The sequence below is a fragment of the Neolamprologus brichardi genome, chromosome 1 (assembly GCF_056152115.1).
Source record: "Neolamprologus brichardi isolate AB-2024 chromosome 1, ASM5615211v1, whole genome shotgun sequence".
Lineage (NCBI taxonomy): Eukaryota > Metazoa > Chordata > Actinopteri > Cichliformes > Cichlidae > Neolamprologus > Neolamprologus brichardi.
In genome coordinates this window covers 19,057,181-19,071,306 of record NC_142104.1, presented here as the reverse complement: position 1 = coordinate 19,071,306, position 14,126 = coordinate 19,057,181, and the positions used below count along the sequence as shown (strand labels likewise).

Sequence of the window (14,126 nt, the reverse complement as noted above, 5' to 3'; positions counted from 1 at the left end):
ATATTATTATAATAATAATATATATATATATGTATATTTATTAGACATATATAGACACGCACACACGCACTGAAAGCAGGAGCTATGCAGCTGATGCACTGTCACTTTTCTGAACCTGTCACTCCCTCTCCCTCATGCACCCACACACACACACACACACACGCACGCTTACATTTCGGTTACACAAAGTAGATTTCACAGACACAGATAAACAATGCGAGGGCAGTTATCACTCCACAGAGCACAGTAACACAGAGGAAGAGGAAGAGGATGACAAAGAAATAGGGGAGGACAAAAAAGACGGCGTGTGTGTCGTCAGAGTCACAGGCCAGAGGGGCCCATGTATTGTTCCAGGGCTCAGTGTAGAGAGAGAAAGGCAACCTGGGCTGCCTCTGTCTAAGCGTCCTCCATGTTTTATGCATTCTGCCCTTTGTGATGATAAGCACTAGCGTGGAGGGTGGAATGCTGGCCTCCAGGGTCCAAGAGAAGGGTGGGCTCATGGGGGGCTGGGGTGCCGCTCAGTTCAATTTTGCAGCCCTTTGAGTCCTCCCTGTCATCCCTACCCTGCCCGCGTGTAGGCATATGTAGCCTTATGCCGACGCAAAACCGATGTTCCTCCCATCCCTAAATGCAAGAGCTAGCTGCTGCTGCCTCAGATAGGATGCACAGTCAGTCATAGCTACCACACACACATGCACAACACACACTCACACACTCACCTTTTACGATACTGCCAGTATACTGCCGGGACAGGCATGCATCACACAGCTTTTCCACTCACAGTCGATACAGCAACCCAAAAATAAAACAGTCTTTATCACTGTTACAACACTGCTATCTATCAAGCAGCCTTATTTGCTGCAAAACTGATATTGTACATTTATTACAGAAGCAATACTGAGATTCTAGTCAAGGACGGAGATGCACAAACACATTATAGTCCCCTTTTCATGACTTCCACGGCACTAATTTATTGTTAGAATTTAATGAAAATTTGTATAAATTTGTGTCACACATTATTGTACTCTGTTCCATGGCAGACAGTGAATACCCTTCACTAAAGGGGAGAAAGTCAAATTAGACGTCACACTTTGCTCCTAAACATGGGGGGGGGGGAGGTGGGGGGGGGGGGGGTGTTCTTCTCCTTCTCCCCATCTTTCTAATGTCTGTATGATAAGAGAGCGATTTTGCGTTCTCACAACACAGGTCTGCTCTGATTTGAACGCTGGCTTAGATTTTTGGAAACTGTTTAAAATTAATAAAAGCATTGACTACAAAAACAAAAGGGTATCATATAAAGACCTTGATGGGGAACACTCAAAAGATATTAGATTTTCAGAACGGCAGTATGCCCACAAATCTGAACGCTGCTGCGCGGGCACACACACACACACACAGACACGTGCGCATCTTTCTCAGTCATAAATCTTGTCTACCACAATGATTTAACCAAGATTGTTAACACGATAACATATTGTGAAAGAGTAAACCACAAAAAAAACAAAAATAACCAACCAATTTCACTTAAAGATAAAAGGATGACACTGAAGATGAAGAAAAGCTCGGAAGAAAAAATGACAGGGAGAGAATTATAAGGAAAAAAGGAATGGCTTTCTGAGGATAAAGAGGAACTCTTTTTGGACACTGGGGGCCACTGGGATTAGGGATCAGGTAGAGAATTCATGCACACACTGTAGGCATGCTTATGCGCACACACACACACACACACTAGAGTATGACATCCCTTCTATTCTCCCATCCCACTTTCTCACTATCTGTGTTTAACTAAGACACCCTCCTCCCCCTGCCCGCTTCTTTATGATAGCATGACACAAATACTGCAAATACTGGCCTCGGCTGCAGGACAGCTGGAAAAACTGGTCTTTGTTGCATGACCATGCATCAAAATCACACATCAAATTCAAAAGCCATCGTCTGTGATCACTGCCAGTCACATATATTGTACTTTCTGACTTACATGCAGACAATACACAGAAAGGAGGAAATAACTGTCTGGTGACTGTTTAATAACCGTCCAATAACAATAATAATAATATGGAGAATTTTTTTTCACATAAATCAGTATGGATTTTTGTTTTCTATATGTGCATACACACACTTTATCTGACACAAGTGAAACTGTGCTGAATGTCTCCTACATGGCCCAAGCCTACTGTTTCACCCAAAGAGGGCTCTCTCCGACAGAGGACATGGCAGCGAGCTCTCCCACGGCACCGGTGCCCAAGCACGGAAAGGTGGGAGTTAAGGAGAGCGAAATGCAAAAACACAGAGAACAGGATGGTAAGTGAAAGAGGGAGGAGAGAGAGAGAGAGTGAGAGAGTGAGGGGAGATGGAGAGGAAGAGAAGGGGTTACGACAGCCAGAGGCGCTGTCTCCCCTTTCTCTGTGCTACCCCCCCAAACCACGGAACAAGCCCATCTGTGATGACTGCAACTCCCCTTTATCTCGTTTACAAAACTGGACCTGCTGTTCCCACTCATTCGGTCAAGTGACACCTGAATTCTCTGAATATACCTGTCATCAAATATTGTAATGGAAGATGAGGGGGTGGCTAAGTGCAAACAGTGGACAACCGATTTGTTGCCGTGCAAGATCAATGACAACTGCACATCTCCACAGCAAATACTGACATCATATCAGAGCTTTACGATGCCAAATATTGCCTTCATGTTATGAATAACAATCGCAACACAAAGAACACAGAAATAACCAGGTGTGAGTACACGATAAATCACAACCAGAATCACGCTTCACAACAAAATGCACCACAGTGCTATTGGGGTGGAGGAGAAAATCAAATCCAGTTGATTTCAAAAAAAGAAAAAGAATTTAGATACTTGTCCATCACGTTCACATAACAATCCCACCGTGTGATGTCACAAAGATCAAATTATAAACTAATAAAATTCTGATAAAAAATAATTACAATTAAATTTGGGAAATAAATCCATAAGCTATTTTTTTTCTTTTATTGTCAACATAGGGAATATACTACATTCATATTTTGCTTAGGTGATTTGCCATACCTATTTGTGTTGAAATGTTTTTTGGATTTGTGGAAATATTAAAAATGAGCTTTTGGCAAAAAACACTCTTCTAAACAAAAATGATAACCTAGTCTTGAGAAAGGTATTAACGGAGAGGGAGAAATAACACTGATCACAAGAAATCAAATCAAAATAAATACGATGGCCTCAAATATTTCTACACAAGCTGTCTGTGGTAAATACATCACTCTGGTAGCACTTTAAACCTGAGCGGAATACTTCCACTATCACAGTCAGAGATGAGCTTGAGATACTACAGTTAGCGACACCAAACACAGCTCCTGACAATTTGTGAAATAGATTACACAAAAATAAAGCATGTGACATTCCTATACCTTTTCCTAGAACTGTTATAATTAAACATAAATATGACAATGAGGCAAGACAGGAAAATCAGACAGGTGAGATGACAGTAAACATTTCTGCTGTCTTTGTTTTGTAAGGTAAGAGGGAGAGAGAGGGAGGATGTGGAGCGTTAACTGTCAGGCAGGGGAGGAAGGGAGATCACTCATGTTTTGGCACAGCAGCCTACCTGTCCTATATTAACACCTTTAAAATTCGAAGCACATAAAAGTTACTGTTGCAGTCGCAGAAAGACACAGGAATACAAAGTACAGAAGAAGAAAAAAAATGACTTAAATGTGAATCAGATTACCGATAAAAATGCAAAGAAAAATAAGAATGCTGGTCTCTCCTCTCTCTGGCAGTGCTAATCTCTTTCTGTCTGCTCCTCTACAGCCTGAAAGGTAGGGATCTGTTTACCTGACCTCTTCCTCTGATTGCTCCTCTATGGCCCATGGCTATCTGACCCCTCTGCACTCCTACCCTCAGCAGCACCCCCACCCCCACCCCTTTTTTGAGGGGGGGGGGGGGGGGGGGCTTTCTCTTGCAACCTCTTGACTACATGAACGTTTAATTTTATTAAACCCTTTACCGATCTATTTTCGTTTCTCCCATCCTAAAATAAGTCTTAATCCTGCAGATGCTGACAACCATACGGGCTTTGTGTGGCTCCCAAAACATGCCAACAACTAGCCTACCATCACCCTGTTCCCCCAGCCAGACCCACTCTCTCCCCATTATCCCTCGGCTGTTTGCGAGGGGGTTTCCTCTCTGTCTTTTTTATCTCTGCACTCACTCCATGACCCCTGTTCCCCCCGTTTCTTGCTGTCTGACCTACCCCCCCACCCTCACAGACAGACACACACAGCCTCTCACCCCCCTTTCTGCTTCCCCAAACGGTACACATATCCTATCAATGCCTCTGCTCGCTCGGAAAAACCTTTTTCTCTCTTTCTATTCCCGACTCTGTGTCGCGAAATATATCGCAGATTACCTAATCATTCTCGCCGCTTTTTAAATAGCCGTATATAGACCAAGTCCTCCTGAAAAGTAGTCGTTATGTTTGAGGATATTTACAGAATTTTTTATCTTTCAATTACACTTAAGGCAACAGAATTTCCGATTTCTTTATTTTTTCCGATCAGATTCGTGTTTTTTGGGAGGGGGAGATTAGTTGGCCTATCAAAGCTATAATCAACTGTATTGGGGAAAAAAGGCCTCTTCAGCTGAGACCATCTCTTTCAAAAGGCGTGTGTTTTCCACTCAACAATGCAGTCTGTTCTATTTTGAAGATATCCAGTTTGACTTTCTTTTCTCTCTCACTCACTCTTTTTTTTATTCCTACGAGCGATCACTAAATGCATTCAGTGACCTGCAGGTTTAGCCTGGACCACGCTTAAAGTTTCCGGCAGTAACTTTGGAATGATAGTGTCTGCTTAAGGTCAGTCAAATGAGGCAATGTGTTGTTGTCTTTCTGGTCAACGTTTCTCGGGGAAAAGTCTTTTCTTGAAAGTCAAGATACGGTAGCCAAGTAGTTCGAGGCAGAAGACGCAGGCTGTCGCCGTCTTCCCTAAAATGCATGTCTGCTCTGTGCAGCGCTGCTCAGACTCTCAGGCTGTCCGTGTACAAGGTCCTGCTGATCCGCTCCTGTCACGAAGGAGACCCTGGGCTCCGTTTTCCCTCAACAAACCACATTCACATTGCACACACCGCGCCCGCAAACACAAACCCGCTCATGCACGCACACACACACACGTCGATCGATTTGCATGTGACTCCGTCAGTGAATGAGCGAGTATCGACTTAAAAACAACGCTTGAAAGAGGCAAACCGCTATGAAAAATAAAAAAGAAAAGATGGACAAAGTGGGGTAAAGGGGGGAAAGTGTAGCTAGAGGAACTAAGGCAGGGCGGAGGGATTGCCCATTTCAGACAGAGACGTGTCGGAGAAGAACAAAAATGTCTTTATCCAGAAGAGGATTTTATAAGCACACGACGTTGGTGAAACCCCGTGGATGTGGCAAGTGTGAAATCTGTCAAAATTTAGAAAGAGAGAGATGTTCCCATCTGCCGGACACACACGGACCCCACTAGCTGGACTTGGAGCTCCTTTTCTGGGCAGCGCTCATGTGGAGCTGCCGCTGCCCTTCGTCCGCCGCTCAGCACAGCCCTCTCTCATTGCGTTTGTGCCTCAAAACACGTTTCTCGACAACCACAAACCCTCCACACCTTTCCCCGATCCCACCGAAAAGCACACATTTGTTTTAAAACCGTGCTTTTTTTTTATCCCCCCCCTCTCTCCACGATCAACTGCTTGGAGTGGATCGCTGTCTTGCCTATTTCTTATCTTCCATTCATGAGGAGGAGAGGACGGACGCTGATGTAAACACAGGTAACGATACGAATAAAAATCGAGAATAAACCAACTACTTGCATGAAATGAACTTGTGATCGCCAGCCTTTTCTCACAACGTGAGAATAGCCAGGTCCGCTACACGAAAAAACTACGAACAGATAGGAGAGGAGAGATTCAGATAAGTCAGACAGCGAAAAGAATAGGATCGCTGAAACAGAGGAAAAGAGACAAACGCAAAGTTGAAACTTACAATTTCTCGCTGCCGGTTTGTGATCCTCGCTTTTTAATCCAGTATTGAGATGATTTAGCTAAAGATCCCATCAAGGCAGTCCCCTTTTGGTCAGTTTGCGCTTAGGGTGGCAAAAGAAAGATCATTGTTGTTGCGGAGTGTAAAAAACGAAGTAGGTACTATTAGTTGTTAAAGGCAATATAAAAATAATTTGGATGCAAAGCAGGCGATGAGTCTTGTGTTAGAGGGAGCGAGGAAGAGGTGAAAGTGAGATCTGATGATTGAAAAGAAAAAACTCTTTGGATCTTTATTCCTGCTAATTAGTTTCCTGCAAAAAATGGCTGTGATTAATTCAGTGCGCATGTGCTTCATTACACAGGCACGAAGGGAAGGGCTAATTAGCCGCCTTCTGGATCAATAAGATTCAGCAAAGGAGAGAGCTCGGGAGAGAGAGGGAGGGAGGGAGGGAGAAAGAGGAGGGAGGGAGGGATGGATGGATAGATACAAGTAGAAAAAAGAGGAAAGTAATGATCAGGAATTGAAAATATGGAATTAAGAACAGCGGAAAGTAAGAGTTTGATTAGAGGAAAGGCAGCGAAAGTTAATAGTGGAGCAGGCAGCCGTAGCAGGCAAAGCCCGGTGCCACGGACGCAGCTTTTCTTCCGCTCTTTTTTTTCCTCCACTTTTTGGAAACGTTTTCTTGTCGCGGTTTTTGCTTTTTAAAATGAAAGATATGCACATGTTTCGGTCACTTAAAGCGCATAAGCAGTCCGGTTTTATTTTATTCAGTCTCTTTTGGGTCCATGTGAGCCAATTTGGTCTCGTCAAAGCTGCACGGAGGGTTATGTTTCTTCTTCTTCTTTTTTTTTTTTTAAAGTGAGTTTAGATTGTACGTTCAAAGAAGTTATTGAAAACCAAATCAGACTCTCGGCAGCTGAAATGACCAGAAAAGTTCGCCTGCTAGTCATCGGCACAGTGTACCTGTAACCATTCAGCGACCTGTCGTGTTTGCAAAGAACTACAATAAACATTTGCGGGGGGGGGGGGGGGGGGATGATTATTTTTTTCAAAGCGATTTCCACATCTATGCAAAAGTGTACTGTAACAGCAGCATGCAGGATGCCAGGGTATAGCTTACTATTGTAACCCGCAAAAAACAAAGGGAAAAAGGAGCATGCTTAGTTCCATGGATATTAGAACTAACAGGTTATATGTACGTGCACATTTATACATTTTGAAGCATTAAGAGGAAAGCCACTTGCCCAGAGACTGAAGTTGGCATTAAACAGCGGTGTCGCGCGCCTTCAAAAATGTCAAACTTTGATCAACTTCGTGTAGATCGACCCTTGCAAAAACATGGAAGGGAATCCTTTTGAATTCTTGCGTTTATTTCCCAATTAAAAATCAAATCAAATTAAAACAACGGTGACTGGCTCAATGGTGAGACGTACATGAAAGTCTACTGCAACTTTAGAGCAATGAGGTGTTTCTCAACTCGCATAAAAATGTGTGTGCGTATATTTAAGTGAAATAAAGCAACAAAGCCATGACACCTGACGGAAATGTGAAATTGTCAAATTCGGTTTTATAGAATAAGACGGAGCAAAATGCAAGTTTGACGGAGAAGGTATGAAAAGGACGTGTCGTCCTTACAGTTACAGCCAGTTCCAAATTGCAGACCAAATAAAATTCAGCACAATATCTTACAGCAGTGTTGGAATATAAAAGAATTTGTTATTTAAGATATTAGGAGAACCCCATAAAAGGTTTAAATATTTTTTATTTTTTTCCTGTAAATCTGGCAAACTCGTGAGAGCTGCTTTTATTCGTACAGTATGCAAAGAAAATTCAGCTTCTTAAAAAAACCCAACCAAATAAAGAACTTGTTGAAGCCACAACTATCCTATACATGTGTGTGATATCTAATTTAATTTTTAAGGCTATTTATAATGTGCATAAGCCTGAAGTAGCTATTTAAAAAATATACATATATTGTTTCTTACCCAGCACATCAGTGAAAGGCTTGCTGAAACACAGAGGAGTGATGGGGAAACAGGCTATCAAGACATCTATTACTAAACTGATTTTGTTTGTTGGCAGCATCATGTTCAATAAGTGCACCTTCTCTTAAATAATAATAATAACACTATAAATGTGTGACAAGGTGACAGAGTTGTGTCAGGCATTTTTTTGTTTTTTTGTTTGGTCCACTCCGGCCTGTATGCATGGAATTTGCTATGCTGTGATAATTACACTGATATTATGACAGGAAGCCCAGGTGGTCAGTGTCTCATCTCATCCTGAGGTGTTTCGTGTTCAGGAAATTCTGAAAGCCTTTATGATCGATCCGAACACGAATTTGTTGAGGTTCTGCGTTTGTTTGTCTTAATAATATTTCCGTAAAGCACGTCTCCTCTGTAACTGATGTCCCATCGTTTCCTCCGAATGAAAAGACCGCATTGCAAAAAATCAACCTTTGAGTCTCTCAGTGCTCTTTGTTATGATAATTTTATTGTTGATTCTCCGAGGAAATGGACAATCCCTCACTCTTAGTGTGCACACTTTCTGTGCAAACACTTCCATATAGAGTCCCTGGTCCACTGAATACAAGCAGTAGCTTTCCCTGATAACACAACGTGCCATGTTTATTGAAACAATACGGATTTGTTAGTCTGGGTCTATATGGTGAATTCAGACGCAGAGTTAACAGTTAAAAGGCAAACATAGCCCGGCCGAAACATTGCCCAATCATACAGATTCAAAGTACCCAGTATACAAAGCTTTGGTAAGAAACGACTTTTAACCGGGTTAATAAATCTACCGAACATGTATTTTGTTTGTTTGTTTGTTTTCGCGTGTCTCGGATAGAAATGCATGGCACAGACAAATCTAATGTGTTTCATTTTTATTAATTTTTTTTTTTTTCGAGGATCTCACACAGCCGATGTGTTTAGCCTTTTGTGATGGTGCAGTGGCGAAGATGGTAGATGAATGCTAGACCATATTTTATATTTTCCAGGGGCCTTTGACTTAAAGGTTAGAAAGGTTATGAAACCCCATGGGACCCGGCGTTTCTACAGATCCAATAGCATATATTCCTTTGAAGAGCCTATGAAAATCAAACTTCTTACATTGTATCCTATATGGCCAAGACCCAACTCCCCACTTCCATCGCTCTCTTTCTCTCCCTCCCTCCCTCTCTGTCTGTCTCTCCCCCCTCTCTCTCTCCCTCTCTCTCTGCTGGTAAAATATATGGTGTGCTGTAACACGGCATTTCCTCAGCACTTGCCTTCCACAAGCCACGGCAGGCACTGATACCTGTTTTTAAGCAATGCGGCATCGCCTGTATAGCATGCCCCTCTTAGAAAAACAAGACAACTGCATCGCCCCTTCGAACAGCTCGCATTTTTGCTGTGTGAGAGGCAGTCTGCAGGAATCTCGAGGATTTGCGACGTGTCTGCTCTCTCGGGAAGAAGAGATTGTAAAAATGAATAGGTTGAAAACAGCGTGCGAGAGGAGTTAAAGGGGCTGCGAGATAATAAAAGAGTGTGGTGTAATTTGAGGCTTGTAGGAGGCAGCTTTGAGCCAGTCAGTCGCCTAAAGCCTAACAATGCAAACTTCAGTTTACAAATTTATGCAAAGGCCTGATTGATATTACTCCATCAGCGACCATATTGAGTATAGTGTAGGCTAAATCAAAGGCAGAGCAGTCAGGCAGAGGCCTTGATGCTTTTAGGGCCTATGCATCACTGAAAAGAGAAAAAGGGGGAACTGACAGGGTCTGAAGCTTTTGTGTTACCACCATTCAATTGCGCCTCTCAGTGGGAAGGATAACTGTCCACGTGCCAGTCTCAATAGGCATACATCGATGAGTGGCATTGCAAATTCAACACAACCTGTGGCTATGACAGCCCGTGGATATGACAAAGAAAGGCAGAGGAGCTTAAAAATGCAAAATTCTCCGTAGATGCGGAGCACATGAAAGTGCTTGACCATATGAAGGACTGCAAGGAACAAAACTGTGCATTCAGAGGGCAGAGCCCCCCTCCCCCCAATAATCGTCACTAACGTGCTTGGACCGGCACTCTGTGATGGTTGTCAGAGACCCACGTGTAGCACTTGTCAGCTTTTAGAAATATTTACTTTAATGTGTTCAAATTAAATTACATTTACTTTATTTAACAGATCGGCTACCGTGCTCGCGTGTTACGCGTGCCCGCGCGTGTACGCCATGCACTCGGAATCCCAGACAAAGCACAAAGGGAAACAGAGGAAATGAGCAGGGGTGAAAGTATTTAAAGATGAAAGCTGCTATCGAGAAAAGTCATATAACTTTATAAAGAGATAACGACCATTATATTCCGAAGGATTTGGGGATTTAAGATGTTCATAGGCTGCAATATTAACAAGATGAGTGTCAGTCATGTGTTCAGGCTATGGTAAACAGATATGAAAAGGGCATCAGGAAATTCTTAAGGAAACCGACTGAGCGAGCTTATGCTGTGAAAATATAAATAAAAATTGCGTGTGGACTCGAAGCTCAGGCTGAGACACAAAGGGAAACAACACAAATATTTTTTTAACGACGAAAATTAAATTGATTTTGCTTTTTAGTGAAGATGTTAATGACACATTTTAAAGACGCCACACGCACGGCCCGCGGGTTCGATCCTCCGCTCAGTGACCCCAGCTGGGCTGATAATAGGCTAGAAAGACTGGAGCCCAGGTTACCCATCTTAACTGTAAATACAGACATTTAAAAACTTTTGAATATATTATTATTATTCATAAAAAGGTACAACTTACTGATGTGGAATAATTTGAAATTTTGAGAAAATACAATTTTCTTAAAATCATGTTTATCGTTCTTTCCCCCCTTTTCCCTCTATCAATGATCAATCGAATGTAACAGTTGAGCCTGCGCTGTGTACCGCTGCAGAACCCACGAGAGAGGCTGGTGTCCGGCTCCGTGTGTCTAGGGTGGATAGGGCAGCACAGCCAGGTGCAATGGGAGCGCCCTCTTATGTTCAGCCTGACCACTGGGATCAAGTAGCGCATCAGCTCTTTCATGGAAGCCAAGCGCCTGCGGACCCAGGTCTTTGCAAAAGCGCACCTTTGCCTTTGAGTCTGTGGTTGCATCTTAAAAACGGACTCGAATGTAAACGAGGCACGCAAACACGTTCAGGTTATCGCGTGGACAAAATAGACGAGGGATTTCAACGTCGGAAATCACAGACATTTCAGTCAAACGTGTTTTTTGTTTTGTTTTTGTTTTTTTAACCGACCATTAAGGACACGAGATGCACTCCGAAAATTATCCTAGTTTTGAAATAGCCTCTGACTGACCGAGAGCGAAAAAGAACAACATGCCCAGCTCGGATCAAACCGAAATTTTGGCCTAATTAGCGGGGCGTCCTGCAGAAATCTGCTGATACATAACTTCAGAAAAGAAAAAATAAATAATCAAAAGTGCAGCTATTCCACTTCTAAATTAACTTTTCACAATCGTTTTGGATTGGGGGGTATAAATGTAACATGCTTTGCACTCTACACATGATTTCCCACCATCATCCTTGAAGGATGTGTGCCACGTACCCTGTGGACAGGGGAAAAACATCTTTTTGCAAACCTTTACTTATAACTATTTTATTTCCTCGGCGTTATTCTCTAAACCAGCAATTTAAAAAAAGTAAACCTACACACGCCTGTGGCCTCTAGCTTTCTAGCCCCCACCCTCCCCCCTTTTTTCCCCTCCATTTTTGGCACCCCCAGAATGTTCCTGACTGGATGCAGCTGATCACTGTGGTGGATCTTTTGTTTATCAAAATCAAATGCAACGTTTGGACTCGTCTTTGGTGCTCTTTCACTTACACTCTTGCCTATCACATATCACATAGTGTGTTGGATCATTTTATTCATATTTCACATGCTTTCTAGATTTATTAGAGTATTTTCATGGATCTATTTGTTTGCTTGTGTATTTTTTCTGTAATATCTTATAAGGGGATATTCTACCTGCTGTTGTATTTGCTTGTTTATTTCATGTGATTTTATTTTTTAATTCATTTTTTTATTTTTTTAAATATTGCTCTTTTATTTTAGGTTGTTAATCCAGTGCTTCTGAAATAAAATATTGATATTAAAAAAATCCCTTGGACAAATTTGCCCTGCACGTTTCTTTTCTTTTTAAACTCTTTTGAGATTGCATGCTACATCTGAAATATGTCTGTTGACAATGTAAAATTGTTTTTATTTTTTTTAACCTACATGTTAACGATAGATACATACAAACCAGCAACACGGGGGTAAAGCTTACGTCATATTTTTGAATGCAACATGAAGTGTAAAAAAAAAAGAGAACCTGCTTCCTGCTGCTGGTGTTGTGATTTTAGAGTTTGGGATAGAATAAATGACGAGCGACCGTCTGGTCAGTCTGCCTCATTTACATGAGAAAAAAGAAGGCATATCAATTCCTCTCTCTCATCCATTTACTCGCCCTGCCAGTACTGCCTTATTAATGATCAAATGCATTATTCAGAAACAGTTTTGACGTTTGGATTTTGGAAAGACGGTCGTGTTAACCCATAATTATTCTGTCAATATTCGAAAAATGTCGTAAAACATTAAAAAAAATCTCCGATGTTTTGCTGTCTTTGCTTGATTGTACAGATTATTTCCCCCTGACCACTGCGACTGAATCGCATCAAGAAACACACACACACACACACACACACACACACACACACACACACACACACACACACACACACACGTACGTTCCCCCAAAAATCAGCGAGCGTGACTCCTTGTCTCACTCTGTTTCTCTGCCTCCTTCCCCTCTGTGCATGGTTTACATGAGCGTGTGTATCTGCGTGTGTGTATGTGTGTGGTGGTAGTGGGGGCATCACTCTGTCGCATCATATTTTATAGGCAGAAAATTAAAATAATAATAATAATAATAATTATTATTATTATTATTATTATTATTATTGTTGTTGTTTTTATTCTTGTTGTAATCGCCATAGTGGCGAAGTTCAAGTGTACAAATGTTTCACAAACCACTGTAAAAACAAAAGTGCGTGTGAGCAGTGATATTCTACAGCAGTCCAGCCTCATCACACCTCACCTCTTTCAAGTACACAAAATCATTTTCAGCCACTTTCTTTTAAACTAATGATTTATATTAGCGATTAACTCCATAAAACGACCTTATGTTTGCCTTCACACACACACATACACACACACAAACACACACACGCACACATATATATATAGATATATATATACATATATGTTTTTCTCTTTTCGTATTTTTCTAAAGAATATGTCAGGTTCTGCGCAGATCTAAACATCTTGCAAGTGTTGCCAGATAGAAATTCCAACTCAGAAATATATATTTGAAAAAATAAAAATAAAAACGTCGAGGAAGAACACGCGTTGAGCTAAAAACAAAACATAAGGCACAGGCTTGTGTAAATATTACAATCTACATAGTTTTAAGGACAAATGTGATAAATTTCGTACTTAATGTCGAGATCATTTTAAAGAAACGCACTGTTAACGGAGGAAGGAAATAAGCGCAGACTAGGCCTTCTGATAATGCATATTTCAGATCGGGGGATACAGTGAATAGTGGAGAAATCCTTAGAGCTGCTGTCACAGATACTGGGTGTGAGACAGGCGGGACTCGTGGGGTTTTACGCGCTTTAGAGAGGCTCACTGAAACAGAGGGATCCCAAATCAGAGCCATATGACCACTCCAGGCAACAGCTACTCTAGCTGATGGTAAACCGACCCAAACAGAAGACTCGCAGATCCTCGCAGCGCAAAACTTATTTAAATGCCACTTGGTGCTCGCTAAATTTTCAATCGAACGCGAGAAACTTAGAGTTAATTTTCCTTGATGTAAAGAAATACCCCCTAACAACACAACGAGATAAAATATGACAGGTGGAAGCGACATGGAGGGCAAACACACAGATCCAGGACTGTCGCCAGAGGTCAAATCCAAATCCTGCGTCACCCGCAGCCTCTGGGACGCTGCACCATATTTCTGCAAACAATGGCCTGTGTCACACGGGACAGACACAGTTTCAAGTTTGCCTACCGTTTATTCACGAGAATAAAAACAGT

The 14,126-nt window shown here is 41.9% G+C and overlaps 1 protein-coding gene across 3 annotated transcripts in view; it reads right to left on the bottom strand.

Moving 5' to 3' along the window:
• zfhx3b (zinc finger homeobox 3b) overlaps window positions 1-14,126 on the bottom strand; it is a 191,193-nt gene that overhangs the window by 129,552 nt on the left and 47,515 nt on the right. For 2 of the 3 annotated variants that reach the window (XM_006780121.3, XM_087838966.1), the window contains exon 1: window positions 6,015-6,361. The exons of the other annotated variant lie outside the window; for it this stretch is intronic. The gene's annotated coding sequence lies outside the window, so the exon portion shown is untranslated. Of the gene's footprint in view, window positions 1-6,014; window positions 6,362-14,126 lie in introns of those variants that run through there. 3 annotated transcript variants of the gene reach the window in all.